The 12,361-nt window shown below is 35.1% G+C and overlaps 2 protein-coding genes across 18 annotated transcripts in view; both read right to left on the reverse strand.

The window, feature by feature from the left end:
• Positions 1-12,361, reverse strand: part of LOC129792688 (ARL14 effector protein-like) — a 693,823-nt gene that overhangs the window by 404,030 nt on the left and 277,432 nt on the right. The window lies entirely within an intron of this gene.
• LOC129792563 (uncharacterized) overlaps positions 1-12,361 on the reverse strand; it is a 94,073-nt gene that overhangs the window by 80,373 nt on the left and 1,339 nt on the right. For 4 of the 17 annotated variants that reach the window (XM_055831734.1, XM_055831737.1, XM_055831738.1 and 1 more), the window contains exon 1: positions 9,916-11,611. The gene's annotated coding sequence lies outside the window, so the exon portion shown is untranslated. Of the gene's footprint in view, positions 1-9,915; positions 11,614-12,361 lie in introns of those variants that run through there. The other 13 variants (XM_055831750.1, XM_055831744.1, XM_055831743.1 and 10 more) reach the window with 7 other exon arrangements.

Genomic DNA, 12,361 nt, shown 5'->3' on the forward strand with positions numbered 1-12,361 from the left:
TTGACGTTAACCCGAATATGTCCGACCCTAGAGCCCTATTTCAAGCCCTAATTTTTAGAGGTATATAACCAATCTTTTGGAAATAAATTTCTTCTCCAGAGAAGATTGACTAAAAAATTCCGATCGATCCGACCACCAAAAAATGAATTATAGACAAAAATGGAAGAAGTGGGAATTTAAATTTTTGTGTAAACGGTCTTTATTCGTTTTTAGTCCATTTAAAATTCATTTAAAAAACAATTTTTACCTATAAATTAAACCAAAAACTTTAGGATGTACCAAAAAGTCAATAAAAGCTCATTTGACTGATTTTACGGAAATGTCTATGGGGTCGATTACCTACCCCATGGCAATGCGCGTGAGCATTTTGGTTACATCGTACTGAAGGTTAACTTAAATAATTTTTGTATCCAAATAAATTTCTTATGCTTGTTTTATGCTCTCAAAGTAAATAATGTATATATTTAGTCAAGCATAACGCGCTAATCCGGGTTAAATTCAGTAATTTAATATCAGTTATGCAAATTAAAATATAAAAAAAATTCAACAGCAAACTGCACATTGAAATATTTCATAACATTTATAATTAATTTAAGTGAAGTAACAAAGGAATGAGTTTAGTATTCACTGAATGTAGTGGTCTCCAACTATTATGGGGCGTAAAAGGTCAAAAGCTGATGTAAATTAATGACTGCGCTAGCAGGGCGGTACCGTGTTCATTATTTTGTGGTTCTGTTGACAATAATTTCAATATACATGACAATATTTTGGCATTTCCCTGTGGTATGTTGGGCATGTTGTTGCATTTTGGATATCAATAAAAATGGGGTTTCCATTTGATATTTTATAGGTATCCACAATGTGATACGTTTGATACACGCAATGGAAAAATAATGTCACAGAATTTTATCCCCCAAACCACTTTTTTTGTTGAGAGCTTTTATTATATGCTGGTGAGGACAAACTTTTGCATTAGGCGCTCTATGAAGTTTTTTTTCGTGTCTTTTCCTATACCCCCATCTATGTATTGGAAACATAAGATGGAGTGTAATCAATTCTAATGATTTTCCCTGATAGGTTTCCATTAGAGACGCCAACAATAAAACAAGAGAGACGAATTTCTTGCTCAATATCAGCACATTGGATTGATTGCAATCATTTTTGTGGCACACCACACATAGCTTCTGTCATTTTCATCATGAAAATATATTATTGGAGCGGGTGTCTTACCGAAAGTTGTTAGTAGAGGATTCAATGGGACTTTCCACGAGGGAGGGAACATAAAATAAATTCGACAGGGTGTACGGAGAGTCAAGTTGGCGTGTCATATTTCATTTAAAGACCCTTCCGTGCACCATCCACCTGGTCAGATTGATGGGATCTGATGGAGGTTACCGAATTGGGGAGATGTTGCCTGACAACGGGTCGATCTCAATAAAATCGATTGTCTCAATAAATCTTCCATCCACCTGGTATGAATCTCTCGTCACTATCAACTCCAAAATTATGCTCAAGAGGTGAGCAAACATTTACAGCGGCTGAATGATTACAACAATAGAAATTGCTGCCATTAATTCACTTAAAGCTGCCAAGGGAGCTTTTTTTCCTACTGCCACAAGGCTCGTGCCCAGCAACTGGTCTAGAGAGGAGGCAATTGATGACATGAACTGTGTGGTGTCAGTCTGAGCCTCAAAAGTGCTCATAAATTCCCATAATTATACCATCAGTCCATCGCTAATTGCTCCTTTCGTGCTTCCGTGTTTAACCCACACTCTTTGGCTACTTTTTTCTCCCATCTTTTCAATTCCACCCGCAATCCCACCTGCCAATGAACGCTTCGTTTGGAAAGGTAAGTAGGTATATCAAATCCATCTGACACTGCTCTCATGGATACATACACCAATTTATACGAGGCTTCTTCTTTTCACACAAATTCATCACAAAGAGAGCTTCCTGGAAAAAGCTTCCACCATGAATATAGCATGAGATTATTTTAAAACCAACTCCTCTTCTGGGGAATTAGCCCCGAGAAAGTTCAAGAGTGAAAGATGTTTGGTTGGAATAATTTAATATGCCAATTAGTAGAGACTTTGGAATGATATGAAATTCATTTGACCTTTTTTGCAAGGATCTCCACTAAGGATTTTCCAACTATGTTTTGCGAGATTTTTGTTTATGTTGCAAACATTTCCAATTATCTTAACTTGAAAATAAGTAGGGCAATTATTATCTCATGGATTATGAGATATTCTGACAGTGATATAGCCAACAAGGTTGTATATATAGCAAATTATTTCTTGGAATCTTTCGCAATCGCCCATTGCGTTTATCGTCAGTCAATGATTAACATGAACGTATTGATTTATTAACTTATCGTAAGCTTTTATGGTTTATGCTGCACAAGGGAAGTTTTGTAGAAAACTTTTAATAAATTAAAAGAATTAGAGGGTGTTTCTAAAAAAAAACTAAAGTTCTTTTAAAATAAATAAAAGAAAAACCTTGGAAAATCCCAATTAATCTTACAAGACTTATAAAGAAATATTAAAAGTATTGATACAATTTTCCATTAAAAATTAACAATATCATATCAAATTCTAATCATTTTGGTAAATGGAACAATTTATATGTCAACTGCAGAAATGTTCCCGTGGCTCAATGACTTGGAAGTTTCCATACACCAGCGTGAAGGTATGAAAATGCAGAATTCTCAGAAAAGAACCTTAAAGAACTCTAAACGCGGGGGAAAAACTTTAGATGCACAGCGAGGTTGAACGTGTGGATATTCCATGATGATGGTGCGGTAAAATGGGTATGAGGGGGTGTTTGTCGCGCGCATATACTTTTGAAATTGCCGCTTTATCGTGACAAATTCCTCATCGTGAGTTAAAAATATGAATTTTGCACAACAACGTCAAAACATGGTGACACCTCCCTGCCTTCACGGAGAAACTTTTTCCCAGAAAATTTCGCTAAAAAAAAATTCTGTGAACAGATGCGTTCCACAAAGGCCAAGCATCTATATGTTGAAAATTCTTTCGCACATATTGTATCTCATAAATGGTCCAGCAGTGGAAAAGCTGAGAGAAAGTTTTCCCATTATAACATTTAATGGAGTTTTTCTTGCATACGGGTCAATATATCAGGTGGTGTGGATTTGTGTAACAACACCACATTGGTTAAGTTGTCATCGATATGGTGATAAACTGAGAAACTTCCTCTCTTGACTGATCCCACCACCCACAATTCGTTCATCCCATTCTCATCGTGCGAAATGGAAAATGATCGCGGCGATTGTGTGGAGCGTATTTATAGCATTGGAGTACATATTTTGCATTTATTTATATCTTCACTTGAATATTTTCGGGTTTTCTCTGGCTTATTGCCACAATCGATTTACTATGAGTTACACATCCACTCGCGTCACCTTCCTCCTCAAGAATGTCTCCAAGGGTGGCACAGATTAGTCCCAGCACCTTCCTTCGGGCTCAGACACGTGCTCAAGACCCCAATTGAGCTCCATATATAAGCATCTCATCAAAAGAATTGGTTCTCCGCGAGATAATAAGCTGTGAGCAGGGCAACCACTCGCTTTTTGCCCACAAAAAACTCTCATTGAAAACACAAAAGATGAAAGTCTGGGGCGGTGTGGTTGCGGGGGAGTTTATTTAGTGGTAGCTCACAGTGTACACTTCCGAGGAAGCATCACGCCGTTCATTTTCAATTACAATCTCCCTCTGCTACTCTGGCGCATCCCTCTGGAGATTTGTTGGGTTGATGGAAAACTTTTGTGTGTTGTGTACCCCCCTCGACAGTCCTCCCATGCGAATTTTCTAAATAGCCCACCCGTGTTCCCGCCGTCATCACCGCACACGCTACAATGTGTCACGAATGGATGAGCATATTTTTATGAGCATGACTTTATGGTCCCACTCACACAGACAAATTGCCGGCGAGCTTCCAACTTGTTCACATAACGACCAAGAGAATTATTATGATCGCACTCAGTTCATTTAACATTGTTTTCGCATCATCGGCCCCCTCGTGGATGCTCCCGCGGGATTAACTCAAGCATCACTTTTAGCACCCATGCTCTGACGTAGCTTTTTCTCTTCCGCAAGGAATGTGTGAAATGCAGTGTGGTGGTGAGTAGAGCGTCAACCCATGAAAGATTGAGAAGTGTGAATGATTGATACGACGTCAATTTAAGGGGGGTCTCTTGGGAAATCTGTTAGAATTTACACATTTTTAATGTTGTCAATTTCTTGGGGTTTTTCTTAAACTTGGATATCCAATTATGATTACATTTGTAGCCTAGTTATTGAAGTGTAAGAAAATCACTTTTCGCCATTTTAGGTGCGACGCCATCTTGTGGTTTTCCGACTTTTCCACAGAACTGGCCTAAAACACAAAGGTAGGTTTTTCTCAGGATCTACTGGATGGATTTTGATGGGGTAAAGCGCAAATGAAAGAGGAAATACCAATGCAGATTTTGATGTAGCCGAATTTTGAATTTCCATTCTGGGGCTTAGAAAAGTGGAAAAACGTCAAAAATATCTGAAAAAAGTCACATTTTTCCACTTTTCTCAGCCCCAGAGTGGAAATTCAAAATTCCGCTACATCAAAATTTGCACTGGTATTTCCTCTTTCATTTGCTTTTTACCCCATCAAAATCCATCCAGTAGATCCTGAGAAAAACCTACCTTTGTGTTTTGAGGAAAATCTCAAGATGGCGTCGCATCTAAGATGGCGGAAAGTGATTTTCTTACTCTTTAATGATAAGTCTTTAAATGTCACCAACACTTGAAAACCGAGTTTAAGAAAAACCCCAAGAAAAATTAAAATATTTAATTTCACCAGCTCTCAAAAGAGACCCCCCTTAAAAGCAACGACAAATCAATAAGTCTCTTTGGTATGTTATTTTATTCTAATGAGCTTTCTTTTAAACACGCTGATTTATGCAATCCATTCGAGGAAAAAATAAAAGCTCTCTAATAAAGCTTTTTCTTTGCATCAATTATTTAATTTGGGTTTAATTTAAAATAAATCACAGGACCCACAATAAGCTTGCTTTAGCTGCAGTGGATTGGAAACGACCTTAGTCGCGGCCACCCCAAACAAATCTGAATCTGAAAATAAATCACAACCATTTATGTAGAGAGTTTGAATAAAAAGTCTTATGCAGAGCACAAGGTCTTAGTTCCCTGCACGTTATTAAATTTCATTAAATTCATCTTTTTTTTTAGCTAACGCGTAAAGGTGCCATGAGATGAAAAATCACTAAATAACAAGTTTTCCCAGCGGATTTCCCCAACAAGTTTCATGCCAAATGAAAGGGAATTAAAAAAGTTACAAAACTATGCAAGAATTGGATGTTTCCGGCGAAAGAAAAAATGCGCGTTTGTCTTTTGGAGGGTTTTGAAAAGTGGTTTTACTACATAATATTAAGCATTGATATAGCTTTGATTTGACAATTATTAGCATATTCAACAATTGCTATATATTGTGAAATTAAATAACATTAGTGGATGATACACGTTCATCTTCTTCCGGAAAACTCGTATTTTTTCAATTTTCACGTAGAGCTTTCATTTTAATTTGAAAATTTTCAAAGCATACAATGGAGACGCCTGGTGTTTACCCGGCGCCTCCATTTTAACTCAAAAATATGTAAATAATCGCAACAAAAATAAACTTTTCTTATTTTTTTCATGATTGTGCCTTCACTTTAGCTAAAATTTAGCAAGAAAAAAATATGAGCAGCAGAACAATATCGATTCTTCTCTAGAATATCAGTTACTTACCCACGCCACTTCTTAACCATATTGAACAAATTGTTTACATAAAATTCACTTTCCTCGTAAGCTTCCTTTCAACAAAAAGTATACATTTTTATTAAAGAAGCTTTGAGAATGGACTTTGCCAACGCATAAGAACGTACCGGGAAGTTCGAAAATCACCTATAAAATCGCCATTCCCCGTTTAAAGCTCAAAGGTGCAAGAAATGGGTGTGAAAAAGAGGAAAAACACGAAAAAGTCATGAAACGGAAATTCGTCTTGTGATCATTTTGCCAAGAATTTCATCGTGTAAAAGTTTATCTAACAATATAAAGTATTTTGTATGTGAATTAAAATAATTTGCTGTTCCTTTGTGATCAGAGTCATACAGTGGAGGCGCCTAGTAGCAAATGCAACTCAATTAATCGTCATTTGTTCTGGGAGTTTGAGACTATTACTTGTGAGTAAATATTTATCTGAATTGAGAATTGGGAATGAGGGAGGCTACTGCTAAAGCAATTGAGGCAACTCCATAAATATTTGATTTATATTTGTGTGCAACTTGTTATATATAGAGATAGAATGTGTGGTATACGTTGGAGAGCATGTATACAAAGTAGAGCCTAATACATTTTTCAATGGTTGATTTACAATTCCCAACTCGGATGAAATAAGGATGGAAATATGTCAAAGTTATGTGATTTCCGGTGCGAAAGAGTCACTGTGGTACTCGCTTCAAGCTTCTATCATACTGTGAGCTTTGACATGCGAAGAGCCATACGGGGAAGTTTATTACCTCCTCCGGGAAGCTCAATGTCGCCCCCAAGACACCATGTGCGTCAGTATGCGGGGTGTTTTCCCATCTGCGGGAAGGATGTTTCGTTTGAACTGATGACGGTTTGTGTCATAAATTGTCGTATCCGTTTAATTATTCAAAAACCATCCCACATTTACTTTCCACACCAAAAGGAATTTTCCATTCTGCCAAATCCACTCCGCGCAATTTACATTTGCATTACATACACACAAGAAATAATGCTAATATCCGACTTGTGCTCTCAATTTCAATTTCATGCCACACGGGCCACCCCTGAAACTCCCAGCTGCCAGCTAATGCGGGGAGGACACATGCCACTGATTGGGGAACTTTCAGTCAAGGAAAAACTTTTTGACTCTCCACTAATTTACTCTGTCTATTGACACGAAATTCCGGAGACTTTGCCCATTAGGCAAGTTTTCTGTAATTGCAACCCAAATATTACCAACAATTCGCATGACTTTCCCAGGCGGTATAGTTGGGAAAATTTTATGCAAACATTATGATAGAATTTAGCAAACATAGAGACTGAAAATTGATGGTGACAAATTGAACATTTTCTTGCATTTAGGCGGAAAATCTTTAAAAGAGTAGGAGAAATGTGAAGTTCAGAATGAAAGTTTTGAAGCGCATGAATATTATTTGAGGCGACAGGGATGATTTGTACAGTATACACTGGTATCATATACAACAGACGGCAAGGGGTGCTTATCTGTCGTTTGTTTAGGTACTTTTGCGTATTATCCAAATATTTTGCATGAACCGATATTTAAAATTAGATTTGGAACTTTTTATTATTAAATTTAGTACCATTTATGCTTGAATTTAGTATCATTTAAGCTTGAATTAAAAACTTTTGAGGCCTAAATTTGATACTTTCACTCCTCTATTTGATCCTCATTAAGACTAAAAAGCGAATAACTTTTTTTCAGTTTGAATTGAATTAATTTTAAGCTCAAATTTCGTACTTTTTCAACTTACTTTTTAGTACTTTTAAGGCTTTTATTATGAAAGAAATCTGAGGTTTTTCAATTTTAAAAACTAAAGATAAATTAGAAATCATTCCAAAATCTCAGGAAAAATCTTTGAAAAAAATCTTTCTTGAAACAAAATGTGTGTTGAATGTTCTACGAGACACTACTGTAAATATTTCAAACATTATATGCAAACGTCAGCATGCTATTTACATTTAATTGATGCACCGTATCTATAATTATTTAACCGTCTGTACTCCATCCCTTCCACCCATTAAGTCTCGACGGAGAAGTCACAAATTTTCTTCTATTTTGGATTTGTCTAATTGAATAAGTACGCCTGAGTTGTTTCTCAAATATTTAATTATTAAACTTTATATTATGTATTTACACTGAGAGTAACGATGAAACTTCGGGGAGATTTGAAAGAGAATTCGCCCCACCACAGTCCCTTCATGACTTATCCACTACACCGAAGAAGCTGCGAAAAAGGATTTTTTGGGTACAAAAAAAAGTACCAAATGGCTATATTAAGAGTATTTTCTTGGGAAACATTTCGCAGAGGATTTGAGAGTGCTCGAGAACAACTCATTTAATTTCATTAAGATTTTAATTAATAGGTATAGAGATTTGAAAGCACACCGAGAAGTCTCTCAAGTAGAAATCCTTACACAATACCAGAAGGTTTCTTTTTGAGTAATTTTCCTGCACATGTGCTTAATTTGTTAGTGTAAATTAGGAAATTTATATATGTATGTAGGTTGGTCATATTGTAGAGTTTAATGCCATTTCTTCGTATGTCTTTTAACGAAGAATGCTTCGCTCTTTATACATTTACGATCAACAACCCATTTACTACGTAACTACGCGTCTTTATGGCCACTGTTGTTCACGCCTTGTGAAAAATCTCCTGTGATTTATAACCATTCTCCTGCTTTTTTTTCCTTCCCAATAATTTTCAATTAATACAAGCGTCTATCATGTGTGTCACTATAAGAAGAATTTGTTCTCTCTGTCGTGCTCCTGGTGACTTTCTATTTCTGCCTTTCGGACTTGTAGCTTATGCGCGAATGATGCAGAGGAAGAATCATTGAATAACTGACCACATTCAAAGTAGGGTGTGATAAAAAAAATCAACGAGGATTGTGAGAGAAATGGCGGAACTTTATTTATATCGCCACGTAAGATTGTAAGATTAGTGAGATTATGAGAAGACGACAGATGTGACAAGAGAAAAGCTCTATATTCGTTTTTTTTTGCCGAATCGTTCTACATCGCACTGTCCGTGTGAGACTATCACAAGTTGGATTATTTTTTTTTGTACTACAAAAAATGTTTCATATGAGCCAAATACAATTTAGAGGGTTAATAAATTGCTTAATATTGCTTTTTCTCCTATTATTTAATTTTAAAAGAATGCAAATGTTTCAATTTTGAAATTGTTACATTTATTATTTTTTGCAGCAACGCAGCATATGCAGTAGCACGATTTCGTACATTCTAATTACGTAAATTATTTTTAAGCTTTTTTTATAATCTTTCATTCACTACGTCAAATACTGCTTATGTACCAACATACACAATACTCTCAAAAAGTATTGAGGTTTAAGGAAGTTTAAATTTATCTACAAATAGTTAAACAAACATTACTTCTCCAATTTCCATGTAAAACTATCCTAACTCTACTTTAAAATCAATTAAGGATTTTTTTTTTCTTATTTTGAAAAAGCTGAATGTAGAAATTTTAATGTCCAAGAGAGTGTGATGATTTTTTTGTGTATATGGGATTTTATGAGATTTCGTAGTTCCAACGGGGATCGACGCAATCCACCCACCATAAAAGTCTTATGGGATTTTTATGATTTCACCTGTTTGAGAGATGGTGTTTTTTTTCATATGAGGCCCAAGTTTTTTGTGCGAAGAAGCCGCGAGGGAAAAGGAAGAAAAATTTTGGGGGAATTTCTTAAAACAACAATTTCTCTGACAAATGCTCTTTTGGCAGACTTTTTTGGCACCTTCCCTCACACACTATTTATCTGCCCAAGCAGCTCTCATATGAATTTCCTCATTGTGACCGTGATGCCTCAACAGTCAAGTTTATAATCGAGTCTTGACATTATAAGCAAAACTTTTCTCTCGACTGCGTAAGAATTGTCGAGGAGGCGGCCCGATGAAAATGAGGAAGTTTATAAATTTCGTCGTGTTTATTTGCAACAAAATTAACTTATTATATATAAACTTTTTTGTTGCAATTTAGCACATTGAGGAAAATTTTGCATGAAAATAGTGTATCAGTGTTTGAACTTGGGGTGTTTATGTGCGAGGAAAATATTTAATTAGCTTCATTACCTTCTTCGTCTGCTGCTTATGTCGGTGTCACACTTTCACCGTCAAGGCGAAAACGATGCGATGCCAACGGATAAACCATGGCAAAATGAAAGGAAAAGAAATAAAAGAGGTCTCTCGTTTGATTTTCCTCTACATTTTTTTCCTCAACATCACTCGACTTTTTTTATTTTATTTTCTTCACACGTTTTCCCGCATTTCACCCAAATCGCTATCCTTCCATGGATTTGCAAGCACACACTCGCATTGAGATGCGGTAAGAGAGTCCTCCGAAATCCAACACGCACTCACTTTATCTTTTCCAGTTGCTATAGAGAAAAAAACCGCAGGTATACAGGAAAAAAATAAGAAGAAAAATATAATAATTTGTTTGTCAAAAATTCCGAGAAGCGTGAAAATTTAATGATGGTGGAACACTCTCGCAGGTAACCAGCCTGTTTCCCCACAATGCGAAGAAATTCTTGATTCGATTCGTCAAAAGGTTGCCTCAGTGTTCCGCACTGAGCAGCAAAAAGGGTAAAAAAAGCGCAAAATTCACATAGAAATTGTACCTTCGTGCAATTAAAAGGCTTAAAGATTACCTCCCCGTCCGAATGAATACTGAAATGCTTTCGATGCACACGGTGCTTTCGAAGCTCGCCTACATTAGTAGTTGAAAATTAAGAGAGAGAGAGAGAGAAATTTGCAATCAAAATTCTATTTTAGTCTCACATTGAACCTTGAATGAGCCCATTGAGGAACACCATTATTCACACTCTTCCTCTACAAAGGTCCATTGTACACCGTGAGAAATGAATCAGCGGAAACCAAGGGAGCTCTGTGAGAACCCTTGAGTTCTTGCAAATCTTTTTAAGGTGGCAAATCTTTTTAGATGGCAAATCTTCTAACTAAAAAAACACAGATAAAATCAAACGGACCATCGACACGTTTTAGGGTGCTGATTAATCGATTTCTTTTCAAAATAACAGCTGAAGAGTAATTGTTGGGAACAATGAATGTATTTGTGCTGACTCTAGTTATAAATATTCTTTAGTAAAGTGGGGGGATAAAACCAAGATTTTCTTTGCAAAAATACCCCTACTATTCGTCTTTATTATCTTTAGTTTTCTACATAACCAATCTCTGAAAGAATATTAAAACTCCTTAAGGCTATCCTTCCGTTTTCTTAAAAAAAAAACAAGCTTTAGAATTTTGAGAGTAGAATAATGCAATTAGATTTAAATAATTGCTAGAATCTTGCAAAAATATTGTTAAAATCGTTTTGGTTGGAACGTTATATAGATAAAATGTAATAGAATAGATAACCTACATAAAACCAAGAAGGAATTAATCAGATCTAGAATAATGACGTTAAATTCTAATTGATTAGTTAATTAAAGACTAATGCAAGAAGCAAATAACAAATTCTAAAATTCCATATAAAAAAAAATACTAAATGTCAAAACTTTATACAACGCAAATTCAGAATTTTGCAATAAAAGCTCTAAAATCGCTTTTATCCAGCTCTGTGTAATATTTATTAAAACCAGTATTAGAAAAGTTTTTGTTTACTATCTAATGAAGCTCTATGGATTAACAAAATAAAACTGAAGGGGAAGACAAGTTCCAAAATCGATGTATCAGTCAGAAAATTTGGAAATGTAAAAGAAAGTTCTGGAGCTTTTATTCAAGTTGGATATTCAGTTTATTAAAGTAACGAATAAAAAACAAAGTAAAAATTATTATTAACTGAAAATAAAATGAAGGGAAGAGCTTTAAAAAAGAATATAGAAATTCCCAAATATTATTTTTAAACAGATTCTACTGAACATTTATAGTGAAAATTTTTAAAGTTTAAAAAAGCTTTGATAGTTAATTTCTAGCTTTCTTTAGAGGACACCGGAGAATATTTTGGACTTTTCCTAATTCCAGTTCCTAAATGAAAGAAATTTAATTTTTCATAATTTTAAACTTCTTTTATAACCTTCCTAATCATATTATACCTAGTTAAATAATAAACTGAATAATTAAAAATTAACTATTTAATATTTATTAACAAAATTAAATATCTTAAAACATTTTTCAATATTAAAATTCCTGACTTTTATAATTTCCTCATAATTTAATTTTTTCATTTAATTTCCATTCATTGCAAATATAAATTTTCTTCTGGAACTATCCCCCCACATAAAAGAAAACTTTCCCAATAATTTTTTCCAACCCCTTTTACAACATTGCAGCGTCTGATTTAAAATGGATTTGCAGTGCAAATTCTACCGTAACAAAAAACGAACAAAAAATGCTACTTTTTAAACTTTCCCCAGTCATTTTCCGCCACTTGGTTATGAATTAGGGCGATAATTTCCATTTCCCCCCACGCTCACGAGGGTTGTCTGCAGAAAACACACGACCAAGGACGCACAGAATTGCACGTGAAAATTAAATTTAATTTCTTTCTGCATAATTTTAA

Source organism: Lutzomyia longipalpis, chromosome 3, assembly GCF_024334085.1.
Source record: "Lutzomyia longipalpis isolate SR_M1_2022 chromosome 3, ASM2433408v1".
Classification (NCBI taxonomy): domain Eukaryota; kingdom Metazoa; phylum Arthropoda; class Insecta; order Diptera; family Psychodidae; genus Lutzomyia; species Lutzomyia longipalpis.